General features: G+C 37.3%; 1 non-coding gene across 1 annotated transcript; it reads left to right on the top strand.

Moving 5' to 3' along the window:
• The first annotated feature begins 11623 nt into the window (after nt 1–11623).
• Nucleotides 11624–11699, top strand: TRNAD-GUC (transfer RNA aspartic acid (anticodon GUC)). The gene has a single exon. It is a non-coding gene; the product is annotated as a tRNA-Asp (tRNA).
• The last annotated feature ends 460 nt before the right edge of the window (nt 11700–12159 follow it).

A 12159-nucleotide genomic window follows, 5' to 3' on the forward strand; every position in this document is an offset into this window, starting at 1 on the left:
AGCTGTTCTTTGAAAATATCATTTCCCATTTAGTTGGCTTTCTATTTATTTTGTTATCAGTTTCTCTTGCTGAGCAAAAACTTCTTAGTCTGATGTAGTCCCATTCATTAATTTTTGCCTTCACTTCTCTTGCCTGTGGAGTCAAATTCATAAAATGCTCTTTAAAACCCAGGTCCATGAGTTGAGTACCTATGTCTTCTTCTATATACTTAATTGTTTCAGGTCTTATGTTTAGATCTTTGATCCATTTTGAGTTAATTTTAGTACAGGGGGACAAGCTGTAGTCCAGTTTCATTCTTTTGAATGTGGCTTTCCAGTTTTCCTAGCACCATTTGTTGAAGAGGCTTTCTTTTCTCCATTGTGTGTTGTTGGCGCCTTTATCAAAAATTATTTGACTATATATATGTGGTTTTATTTCTGGACTTTCTATTCTGTTCCATTGGTCTGAGTGTCTATTTTTCTGCCAATACCATGCTGTTTTCATTGTCGTGGCTCTATAATACAGTTTGAAGTCAGGTATTATAATGCCCCAGCTTCATTCTTTTTCTTTAGGATTGCTTTGGCTATTCGGGGTTTTTTATAGTTCCGTATAAATCTGATGATTTTTTGCTCTATTTCTTTAAAAAATGTAATAGGAATTTTGATGGGAATTGCATTAAATTTGTATATTGCTTTGGGTAATATAGCCATCTTGATTATATTTATTCTTCCTAACCAAGAACAAGGTATATTCTTCCATCTCATTATATCTTTTTCGAGTTCCCTTAACAATGGTTTATAGTTTTCATTATATAAGTCCTTTACATTCTTTGTTATGTTTATTCCTAAGTATTTTATTTTTTTTGTTGCAATCGTGAAGGGGATTATTCTTTTGAGTTCATTCTCAATTGTTTCATTGTTGGCATATAGAAAGGCTATTGACTTCTGTATGTTAATTTTGTATCCTGCGACCTTACTGTATTGGCTTATTGTTTCTAGTAGTCTTTTTGTGGATTCTTTGGGGTTTTCGATGTATAGGATCATATCATCTGCAAAAAGTGATACCTTTACTTCTTCTTTTCTGATATGGATGCCTTTTATTTCTTTGTCTTGTCTGATTGCTCTGGCTAGAACCTCTAGTACCACATTAAATAAGAGTGGAGAGAGTGGACAACCTTGTCTTGTTCCTGATTTAAGGGGGAAAGCCTTCAGTTTAGTGCCATTTAATATGATGTTAGCTGATGGTTTATCATATATGGCCTTTATCATGTTGAGATATTTTCCTTCTATACCCATTTTGTTGAGAGTCTTAAACATAAAATTGTGTTGTATTTTATCAAAAGCCTTTTCTGCGTCTATTGATAAGATCATGTGGTTTTTGTTCTTTGTTTTGTTGATATGGTGTATTACGTTAACCGTTTTACGTATGTTGAACCATCCTTGAGATTCTGGGATGAATCCCACATGATCATGATGTATTATTTTTTTAATATGTTGTTGTATTTGATTTGCTAGTATTTTGTTTAGTATTTTAGCATCTGTATTCATTAGAGATATTGGTCTTTAGTTTTCTTTGTTTGTGCCATCCTTGCCTGGTTTTGGTATGAGGGTTATGTTGGCCTCATAAAATGTGTTTGGAAGTATTGCTTCTTCTTCAATTTTTTGGAAGACTTTGAGTAGAATAGGAACCAAGTCTTCTTTGAATGTTTGATAAAATTCGCTGGTATAGCCGTCAGGGCGTGGACTTTAATTTTGGGGAGGTTTTTAATGGTTTTTTCTATTTCTTCTCTACTAATAGGTCTGTTTAGGCTTTCTGCTTTTCTTGACTCTGTCTAGGAAGGTTATATTGTTCTAGGAAATTATCCATTTCTTCTAGATTGTTGAATTTAGTGGCATAAAGTTTTTCATAGTATTCTACAATAATTCTTTGTATATCTACAGTGTCTGTGGTGATTTCTCCCCTTTCATTTTGAATTTTGTTTATATGAGTTCTTTCTCTTTTTTCCTTGGTAAGTCTTGCCAAGGGTTTGTCACTTTTGTTGATCTTTTCAAAGAACCAGCTCCTTGTTCTATTAATTTTTTCTATAGTTTTTCTGTTCTCTATTTCATTTATTTCTGCTCTGATTTTTATTATCTCCTTTCTTCGGCTGGTTTTGGGTTGTCTTTGTTCTTCTTTTTCTAATTCCTTAAGGTGTGAAGTTAAGTGGTTCACTTGGGCTCTCTCTTGTTTGTTCATATATGCCTGAAGTGATAGGAACTTCCCTCTTATCACTGCTTTTGCTGCATCCCATAGATTCTGATACGTCGTATTGTCATTTTCATTAGTCTGTATATATCTTTTGATCTCTGCACTTATTTCTTCTTTGACCCATTCATTTTTTAAAAGTATGTTGTTTAGTTTCCACATTTTTGTGCGATTTTTTTCCTCTTTTTTGCAATTGAATTCTAGTTTCAAGGCTTTATGATCAGAAAATATGCTTGGTACAACTTCGATTTTTCTGAATTTGCTGATGTTGTTTTTGTGGCCCAACATATGGTAAATTCTTGAGAATGATCCATGTACACTGGCGAAAAAAGTATACTCAATCACTTTGGGATGAAATGTCCTGTAGATGTCTATCATATCCAGGTGCTCTAGTGTGTTGTTTAAGGCCACTATATCGTTGTTGATTCTCTGTTTGGATGACCGATCTAGAGCCGTCAGTGGTGTATTGAGGTCTCCAAGTATGATTGTATTTTTGTCAGTTTTTGTTTTAAGGTCAATAAGTAGCTGTCTTATATATTTTGGTGCTCCTTGGTTTGGTGCATATATTTTAAGAATTGTTATGTCTTCTTGATTCAGTGTCCCCTTAGTCATTATGAAATGGCCATTTTTGTCTCTGAGTACTTTTGCTGTCTTGTAGTCAGCATTATCAGATATGAGTATTGCTACGCCTGCTTTTTTTTGGATGTTATTTGCTTGGAGTATTGTTTTCCAGCCTTTCACTTTGAATTTGTTTTTATGCTTGTTACTTAGATGAGTTTCCTGTAGGCAGCATACAGTTGGATTTTCTTTTTTAATCCATTCTGCTACTCTGTGCCTTTTTATTGGTGAGTTTAATCCGTTTACATTTAGTGTAATTATTGACACTTGTGAGTTCCCTATTGCCATTTTATATCTTGCTTTCTGTTAGTTTTGTGTCTTGTTTTATCCTTCTCTTTCATTTTTCTATCTTTTGTTTTTATTTTGTTGTATTCCATACATCTTTCCTCTGTTGCTATCTCTTTTATCTCATGTGCTTCTGTGGTGGTTTTTTCAATGGTGGTTACCTTTAAATAATGAAAAGGGTTCCTACCCTGTTCATTGTAGCGAACTACTTTGTGAGTACTTTTGCACTCCATCGTCCTTTGCTACTGTTAATCTCCATCTTCTCCCCCGCTTTCTTTTTGTTGTTGTCACAGTTTAAATTTGGTTTTATTGTGTTCTTCTTGAAGCTTTTACTTGTGGCTTTGTTTTTTTTTTGTTCTTTGTATCTGATTGGAGAACCTCCTTTAGTAATTCCTGGAGTGGGGGTTTTCTGATGATAAATTCCCTCATCTTTTCTGTATCTGTGAATGTTTTTATTTCTCCTTCATATTTGAAGGATAGCTTTGATGGGTATAGTATTTGTGCCTGAAAGTTCCTCTCTTTCAGGACTTTAAATATTGGGGTCTACTCTCTTCTTGCTTGTAGAGTTTCTGCTGAGAAATCTGATGATAATCTAATGGGCCTTCCTTTAGATGTTGTATTCTTCTTTTCCCTGGCTGCCTTGAGAATTTTTTCTTTCCTGTTGGTTTGTGCCAATTTCATTATGAGATGCCTTGGAGTAGGTTTGTTGGGATTAAGAAAACTCGGAGTTCTGTTTGCTTCTGGAACTTGAGGCTTTAGTTCTTTCCACAGGCTTGGGAAGTTCTCATCTATTATTTGTTTGAGTATATTCTCCATTCCATTTTCTTTCTCTTCTCCTTCTGATATACCTATTATTCTTATGTTATTCTTTTTGATGGAGTCAGATAATTCTTGTAAGGCTATCTCATTTTTTTAAATTTTTGAGTCTCTTCCTTCTTCTCTCTGTTGTGCCTCAAGTTGCTTGTCTTCTATTTCACTAATCCTCTCTTCTATCTGACCTGTTCTATTAGCTAAGCTTGTTACTTCGTTTTTCAGCTTGTGAATTGAGTTTTTCATCTCTGTTTGATTTGTTTTTATAGTTTCAATTTCCTTGGAAATATATTCTTTGTGTTCATTGAGTTGTTTTCTGAGCTCCCTAAATTGCCTTTCTGTGTTTTCTTGTATATTTCGGAGGATTTTTAGGATTTCTATCTTGAATTCTCTGTCATTTAGCTCCAAGGTTTCCAATATATTAATTTTTTTCTCTATAGATTTTTCCTCATCTATCTGTGTTACCTCTCTTTCTTTTGTATCTATGATATTCGATTTTCTCTTCCTTAATGGCATCTGAGGGTGTTTTGTTGGTAGTATTAATGAGATTTAATAAAGAATAAAAAGTTAAAAAAATAAAAAATCAAAAAGTGTTGGGTTTTTTTAAAAAAAAATTAATAATGAAATAAAGAAAAATAAAATAAAATAAAAATTTTAAAAAAGGAAATTATTCCCCCCTCCTTTTTTCCTCTCCTCTCCTCTCCCCTCTTTCTTGAGAAAATCTTGTGGGGAACTGTGAATTATAACAAACAATGCCTGTAATGGAGGGCCTGAATTGGAGAAAAGTAATAAAGGGGCAAAAAAAAAAGAAAGAAAGAAAGAAAAAAGAAGTGGGTATGGACCCACAAAAAGCAAATAAGGAAAAAATTTGGGTCAAGAATAAAATGATTTGCTTTTAGGTGTTGCTTGACTAAGAGTTATGATTAGGGGAATAAGAGGAAAACAAAAACGGGGGGACAAATTATAAAATTACTATTGTATTTAGTGGAACAAGAACTAGATAAAATGGAGAACCAGGTATGGGAGCACTGCTAGTGAGTTAAAAAGGTGAAGTAAAAAACCCCCAAAATGCCACAAACATAAGTTTGAGTCCCAGATAAGATAATTTGTTTGTTATTGAGGTTTGAATGAGAGGAGAAGTAAAGGAGAAAGGAAGAAACTAATATAGAGGGAGAAAAGAAAGAGAGAGAGAGAAAAAAAGAGGGAACCACTAAAAGAAGAAAAAAGAAAAAAGAGGAGAGAGAGAGAGAGTTAAGGGTTTTGGAGTGCAACCCTCATAGAGAGAAAGGAAGAAGAAAGAAAAGATAATGGGAGATGTAACACTTATGGGTAGTGTAGTTCAAGGAGAGGAGAGAGTAAGACCGGCAGAGAGTTAATCGGCCAAATTGGAGGAGGAAAAAAAATATCAAGAGTGAAGATAAGAGAAACAAACGAACAAATATAATAAAATGGGATAGGTTATAATGTCTGTGGATTATTCTTGATTTTGAGAGGTTATCTTCTTGCTTTTTCTTTTCTGTCCCTCTTCCTGGTGGGTGACTCTGTACCCCAGGTTCTGCCCCTTTGGCACACTCAGGTAGAGGTTTGCAGTTGATAAGTCTCTATGGCGATGTCATGTATTGTGCTTTAGTCTCGTTGGCAGTCGAGGCTCATTAGCATTTATAGGCTCCACCAGTAAGAGAGTCCGTGTTCCTGGAGCCTTTCTCTTAGTGTTTCCTTCCTCAATTAGTAGCCTGAGAATCCAGCTATGGGGTTGCTGCTGCCTCTGCCTGTATAGTAAGAGGCTCAAAGAGCTGGCAACTCTATTTCCACTCAGCACAGGGCTCTGGGTAAGGCTCAGTCAGTCAGAGCTGCTAGCATAATCAGGCTGGGTTTCCACCCACTCAAAGACCTCTGGCTCTGTCTGCCACTCTGTCTGGTAACATAGGCGGTCACCCACTCCCTGGGCGCTTGGAGGAAACTCGCGCTCACCATCTGTGCGTGCAGACCAGAATATCAGGCCGGCAGTCTCACACTCTGAGTGAAACCCCCAATCGCATGAAAAAGTTCCAGCGTTGGAATTAGTTCTTGCTCCCTCCTGTGCACGGCTTTCCCAGGGCACTGGGGCTGCCCAGAGATTCCGCTTTTGGCCCACACAAAGGCCTCTGACTCTGCCTCTCTGTGGGACAACACGGGAGCCCACTCCCGGGGCTTTGGAACGAATCTCTCGCCCACTATCTGCGCGCGCCGACCAGGGGATCGGGGAAAATGGCTGTCCCGCTTGTCTTTCTTTGTCTGAGTTTGGCGCGAGTATTAGCTTGTATTGCCCGGGTTGCCACAGGAACAGTTTTTCCTCGGCCTGGATCTCCGTGCCGCGGCCTGGATCTGTTCACCCCCTTTGCCCGCCTCAGTTTCTATATTCACAGTTCCCAGAGAAAGCCGCCCTGTTTAGGTTAGTGAGGAAGGCAGAGCATTTCTTACTCTCTATTTCCTTCGGCTTTGGTTATATATTTAGCCAATTTTTCATTCGACCATACCTTCGGGTGTATTGCGAAACATCTGGAGGCTCTAAGGATAGGTTTTTCTGTTTCTGGTTGAAGATCTTGTTGAGTTTTGGGATAGATTTATCGGTATCGCTTCCTATGCCGCCATTACTCTGACCAGGTCTTATTTATCTTGCCCAATCTGTGCTTTGATACTGCTTTCTCTGATTCTTTCTGTTTGTCTCTGAATCCACAACCGAACTCATCACTCCTTTTATAATAACTCTGTGTTTTATACATCCTCCTATTCTTTGCATGCAGCACAGTATATTCTACTTCTAAGTTTTTATTTAAGGTGTTTCAATGATGAGTGAGGAAACCTGGTTAACTGGATGTTAGTCAAAGTAGAATTAGCCATGCATCTTTGATTTTACTTGTTTATGTGAGAGACCACTTTCTCTCATAAGGCATTTCACACTAATGCACATACACATTAAGTCAACAATCTGTTGCTTAAAATATAAGCTGGACTTAAGTATTCTACAGTAAGCATCTAGCTATCAATGTGGTATGATGTGAGGCACCACAGAGTTTGCTGCTCTGTTTTTGATAGCCAGAATGCTATTATTCAAACTTCACTTGCCCAGTTTAAGGCCCTATCTCATTAAAATGGAAGTTCTCTTGATACCAGAAATATGTACCAAAGTAAATCTCAAGGATCCTTTAGATATTAATGCCTACTATGTAATTAGTTCTTTTACACAAAGACATTTCATGATTGGTTCAGAATAAAGCAGACTGAAATCTTCCCAAGACTGGGAAAGGACTACAAAGAAAAAGGGATTAGAAAGAAGAGCATGAGCCTGTGGTAGATAAATTTTATCTCTTCAAAAGTTTTCTACTAGAGCTGACTGCTTTCACTCATGCACACCTTTGTTTCCATGTGTACTGATATAATTAATACTTGGAACTAAAATGTTAATTTAAATTTTGGGGGATCGTCTCTATGGACTGCATGGGAGAATACTGGGAATTTCAACTTTGCTTCAAATTCAGATGTTCTATAGTTATAAACAAAGTAGAGAATCTAAATTGACATTAGTTTATGTACTCTGTCATCAACTCCCACAGCTATCACTTTTGAAGATTTCAGTTACACTCACCTGGACAAAAGGGAAGAATCAAAAGTACTAAGAACCAAGAATGAACTCACTGATATTTACTATTAGATATTTAAAAACTGGTTTTATTACATATTTATAGAACATTAATAAGAGATTACCTGCACATAGTTCTTGAGTCGCTGCAATCACACACACTCACACACATACACGCATACTCCTATGCACAGCCTATATAAAAATGGTTTATATTTAATCAGCCAATTATACACACAGTTACTTACAGCTGTCGGAAACACTGAGTGATTAAATGTGGGTGCATATGAGGAAGATGTGCCCTGAGGAACTAGAATAAATAACATCCAGTCTACAGCTCATCTGCTAATCTCCCCCAGGAAGCCAAATACTCTTTTTTTCCAAGTTGCTTACTTTGCAAAATATAAACACCTTTGTTTCCTCATGCTATTGTAAAATAAATTCTGAAATTACAGGAAAATAAAAGATAAACTTAAACAACTAATTCCTCCCTTCAGGGATAATTTATGCTGACATTTTGATGTTTATCCATCCAGAATTTGCTCTATACAGATATACAGATGTAACTGTACCACTCTTATTTCAAGGATCTTACTTCATAACCAGTGTTTTTATTTAATATTCTATATCTACTTTTTAGATTTAAAATGATTCCAAAATTTTAATATGCTATACTGAATTGACCAATCCCATGTTGATTTGGGATGAGGTTGTTTTCAATATTTTTCTATTCTAAATCACATTGAAATGAACATACTTGTTCTACATTTGAGCACTTGTCCAATTAATAGGAGAAATTTCTAGAAGTGGAATTGGTAGGTCAAAGATATTTTTAAGCTTTATGATTTGTTGCAAAGTTGTGCTAAAAAAATAAGTGTGTACCCATTCAAAATTTTCTTCCAGTGAAGTATCAGTGTTCATTTGCACACTACTTTTCCCCAAGCCTTCAATTTTGCTAATATTCATTAATCTATTAAGAAAACAGTGTGTCTCACTCTTGGTTTCATTAGAATTCCTGATTCATTGAGAGGTTAAATTTTTTTTCTTATATTTTCAGTGGCTTATATTTTTTATTTTTGATGTGTGTATGTGTTGAGTGTGTGTACAGTGTGTACTACCTGTTCATGTTCCTTGTATTTCTATTTAGAGTATTAGATTTTTCCAACTCTAAAGATACATAATTCATTTTGATTTTTCTTTTTCTGACACCTCATTTTGAATCTGTAGAACCATCTAAGTATAGTTATTTAGCCTTATCTGACATAAGCAACTTATCTATCCTACACCGCCACATACATAATATGTAGCCTTACATTTTGTTTTACTCACCTAGTACAAGAAATGGTGAATTTGCAACTATGGTCACAAATGGCACCCCATATTACAGTATCAGGCCAAAGCCACTCACCACTGCCAAAGCAACAGAAGTCCCTCCAAAGACTCCAACACACATTTTGTTTTGTGCACAGTCACACCTGTAAATTTGGAGGAAAAAATGGAATTTGTGGTGATAACTTTTATACTGAAAATCCATCAGTTCATAACATTGTTGACTTGGACATGTATTGAGAAACTTCTTGGGTAATAATTCCCCTACGTGCCTGATGGAGACCTTTAATTCCCATGCACTATGAAAGCCAACTGGGAAATAAGAGGATGCAGAAAAGTTGGGAATCTGTTCTCTTACCAGACTTCCCTGGGTGATTTTTACATAGCTAGCCAAATGCTGATCTACTGGCTGACATTTCAGAACCTCATAGTTATGCTAAAATACTACAGATTGTTAATTTTAATTGTACTTAATGTACATATTATATTAGTTTCAGGTGGTAAAATCCAAGTGATCTTACATTTATATAACTTACAAAGTGATCACCTCAATAAATCTAGAACTCACCTGACACCGTACATAGCTACTGCCGTATTATTGACTATATTCCCTATGCTGGACTTAACGTCCCCATGTCTGTCCTGTAACTCTCAATTTGTACTTAATCCTTTCACCTTATTCACCCATCCTTTTAACTCCCCTCCCATTTGCAACCTTCAAAATGTTCTTTGTATCTGAGTCTGTTTCTGTTTTGCTTATTCACTATTTTAAGATTTTATGTATAAGTGAAATCATGGCACCTGTCATTCTGTGTCTGACTTATTTCACTCAGCACAATACTTTCTAAGTCGATCTGTTCTGTTGCACATGGCAAGATTTTATTCTTTTTCTTTTATATGGCTATTGATGTGTAATTAGGTTGCTTCCATATTTTGGCTATTGTAAGTAATGCAGCAGTGATCATATGGATGCACATATATTTTTGAATTAGTGTGTTGAGTTTCATCAGAATACTCAGAAGGGGAATTGCTGGGTCCTTCTTTGTCTCTTGTTTTAAAGTCTGTTTTGTTTGGTTTAAGTATTGCTACCCAAGCTTTTTGTTTGTTTGTTTCTATGTTCTTGAAATACCTTTTTTCATCCCTTCAGTCTGAGTGTATCTTTCAATCTGAAATAAGTGTTTGTAGATAGCGTATGTAAGGGTCTCATTTTTTATCCATTCAGCCGCCGTATATCCTTCAATGAAGTGTTTAATTCATTTGCATTTCAAGTAATTATCGATAGTTATGTGTTTATTACAATTTTACTATTTATATTTTTTCTTTTTTTTCTTTCCTAAAAAAGACCCTTTAACATTTCTTGTAATACTGAATTGGTTGTGATGAACTGCTTTAGCTTTTTCTTATCTGGGATGCTCTTTATCTGTCCTTAGAATCACAGTGGTAGTTTTTCTGGGTAGAATAATTATAGCTATAGGTCCTTGCTTACCATCACTGAATATTTCGTGCCAATCCCTTCTGGCCTTCAGTTTCTTTGAGAAATCAATTTACAATCTTAATGGAAGCTCTGTTATAGGTAACTGCCTTTCTCTTTCTGCTTTTAAGAATCTCTTTGTCTTTAACCTTTGGTATTTTAATTATGATGCATCTTGGTGTAGGCCTCTTTGCAGTCATCTTGTTTGGGTCTCTGTATTTCTTGGGCTTGTATGTCTACTCCCTTTACCAGATTAGAAAAAGTTTCTGTGTTTTGTTTTTTCTGTTTTGTTTTATTTTAATTTCTTATCATTATTTTTTCAAATACATAGGTTTTCAATTACTTGCTCTTTTCTCCTTCTGACACCCTCATGATGCAAATGTTACACTTGAAATTGTCCCTTTAAACTTTCCTTGTTTAGTTTTTTGGAAGGAACATTGTGAGCCAGGTTAATGGAGACTCATATGGCGCCCACCTACTGGCTCTGTGGAGGAGGACTCAGCAAAGTAACAATGGCTTCTTCCAACACTTCTGTCTGAGATAAAGCTGCCCCTGCAGCCTTTGCTGGATAACTCAGTTTCTCCCTGTATATTTCTGAAGCCATTTGAGCTGCTTGCTGCCCCAGCACTGGAGCTCAGAGCGAGTGGGTCTGAGTAAGTTCATGCACAGGCCCTTTAAGAGGAACTGCCTGCAACTCCAGCAGTTCTCTGTGTCACTCAGCCTCAATCCTATCTGGTTTTCACAGCCAGAAGTTATGAGGACTTCTCTTCCCAGCACTGGAATCCTGGGCTGGAGAATCTGGTATGGAGCTGGGAGCCCTCGCTCCTCAGGGTGAACTTCTGCAGCCAAGGTGTACCTCCCAATTTTAACCACCACATGTGGGTACAGGACCAGCCCATTTTCTCATCTCTGCCCGTCCTACTACTCTCAAGGTGACTTTTTCTTTATAATCCTCAGTTATAGGACTTCTGTTCAATGTGATTTCAGATTCTGAATGATGGTGTTTCTGTAGTTCAAAAGTAATTTTGACGTGGTTGTTGGAGAATGAGAATACCACATTTACCTACTCTGCTATCTTGGCCAGAAACCTGTATTTTAATATTTCTCAACCTACTGGTGCTATGAGTTAAATTCAAGGCCTAAAATCAACATTAAATGCACAAATTCCAGGAATAAAAGTCAATTTTTTGTTACAAATAAATTTTTATTAAAATGAAACTTTTTAAAACAACATTGTTCTTTATAAAAGTTTAAGATAAGAAAGTTGGCCCTGGCTGGTTGGCTCAGTGGTAGAGCATCGGCCTGTCGTGCAGAAGTGCCGGGTTCGATTCCCGGCCAGGGCACACAGGAGAAGCGCCCATCTGCTTCTCCACCCCTCCCCCTCTCCTTCCTCTCTGTCTCTTCCCCTCCCACAGCCAAGGCTCCATTGGAGCAAAGATGGCCCAGGCACTGGGGATGGCTCCTTAGCCTCTGCCCCAGGTGCTAGATTGGCTCTGGTCGCGACAGAGTGACACCCTGGAGGGGCAGAGCATCACCCCCTGGTGGGCAGAGCGTCGCCCCTGGTGGGCGTGCCGGGTGGATCCCGGTCGGGCACATGCGGGAGTCTGTCTGACTGTCTCTCCCCCTTTCCAGCTTCAGAAAAATACAAAAAAAAAGTAACAAAGGCCTAACCAGGCAGTGGTGCCGTGGATAGAGCAACAACTTGAGACACTGAGGACACTGGTTTGAAACCCCGAGGTGGCCTGCTTGAGCGCCAGCTTGAGCACAGGCTCATCAGCTTGAGTGCGGGGTCGCTGCCTTGAG

This window comes from Saccopteryx leptura, chromosome 5 (genome assembly GCF_036850995.1).
Source record: "Saccopteryx leptura isolate mSacLep1 chromosome 5, mSacLep1_pri_phased_curated, whole genome shotgun sequence".
In the NCBI taxonomy this organism is placed as follows: Eukaryota; Metazoa; Chordata; class Mammalia; order Chiroptera; family Emballonuridae; genus Saccopteryx; species Saccopteryx leptura.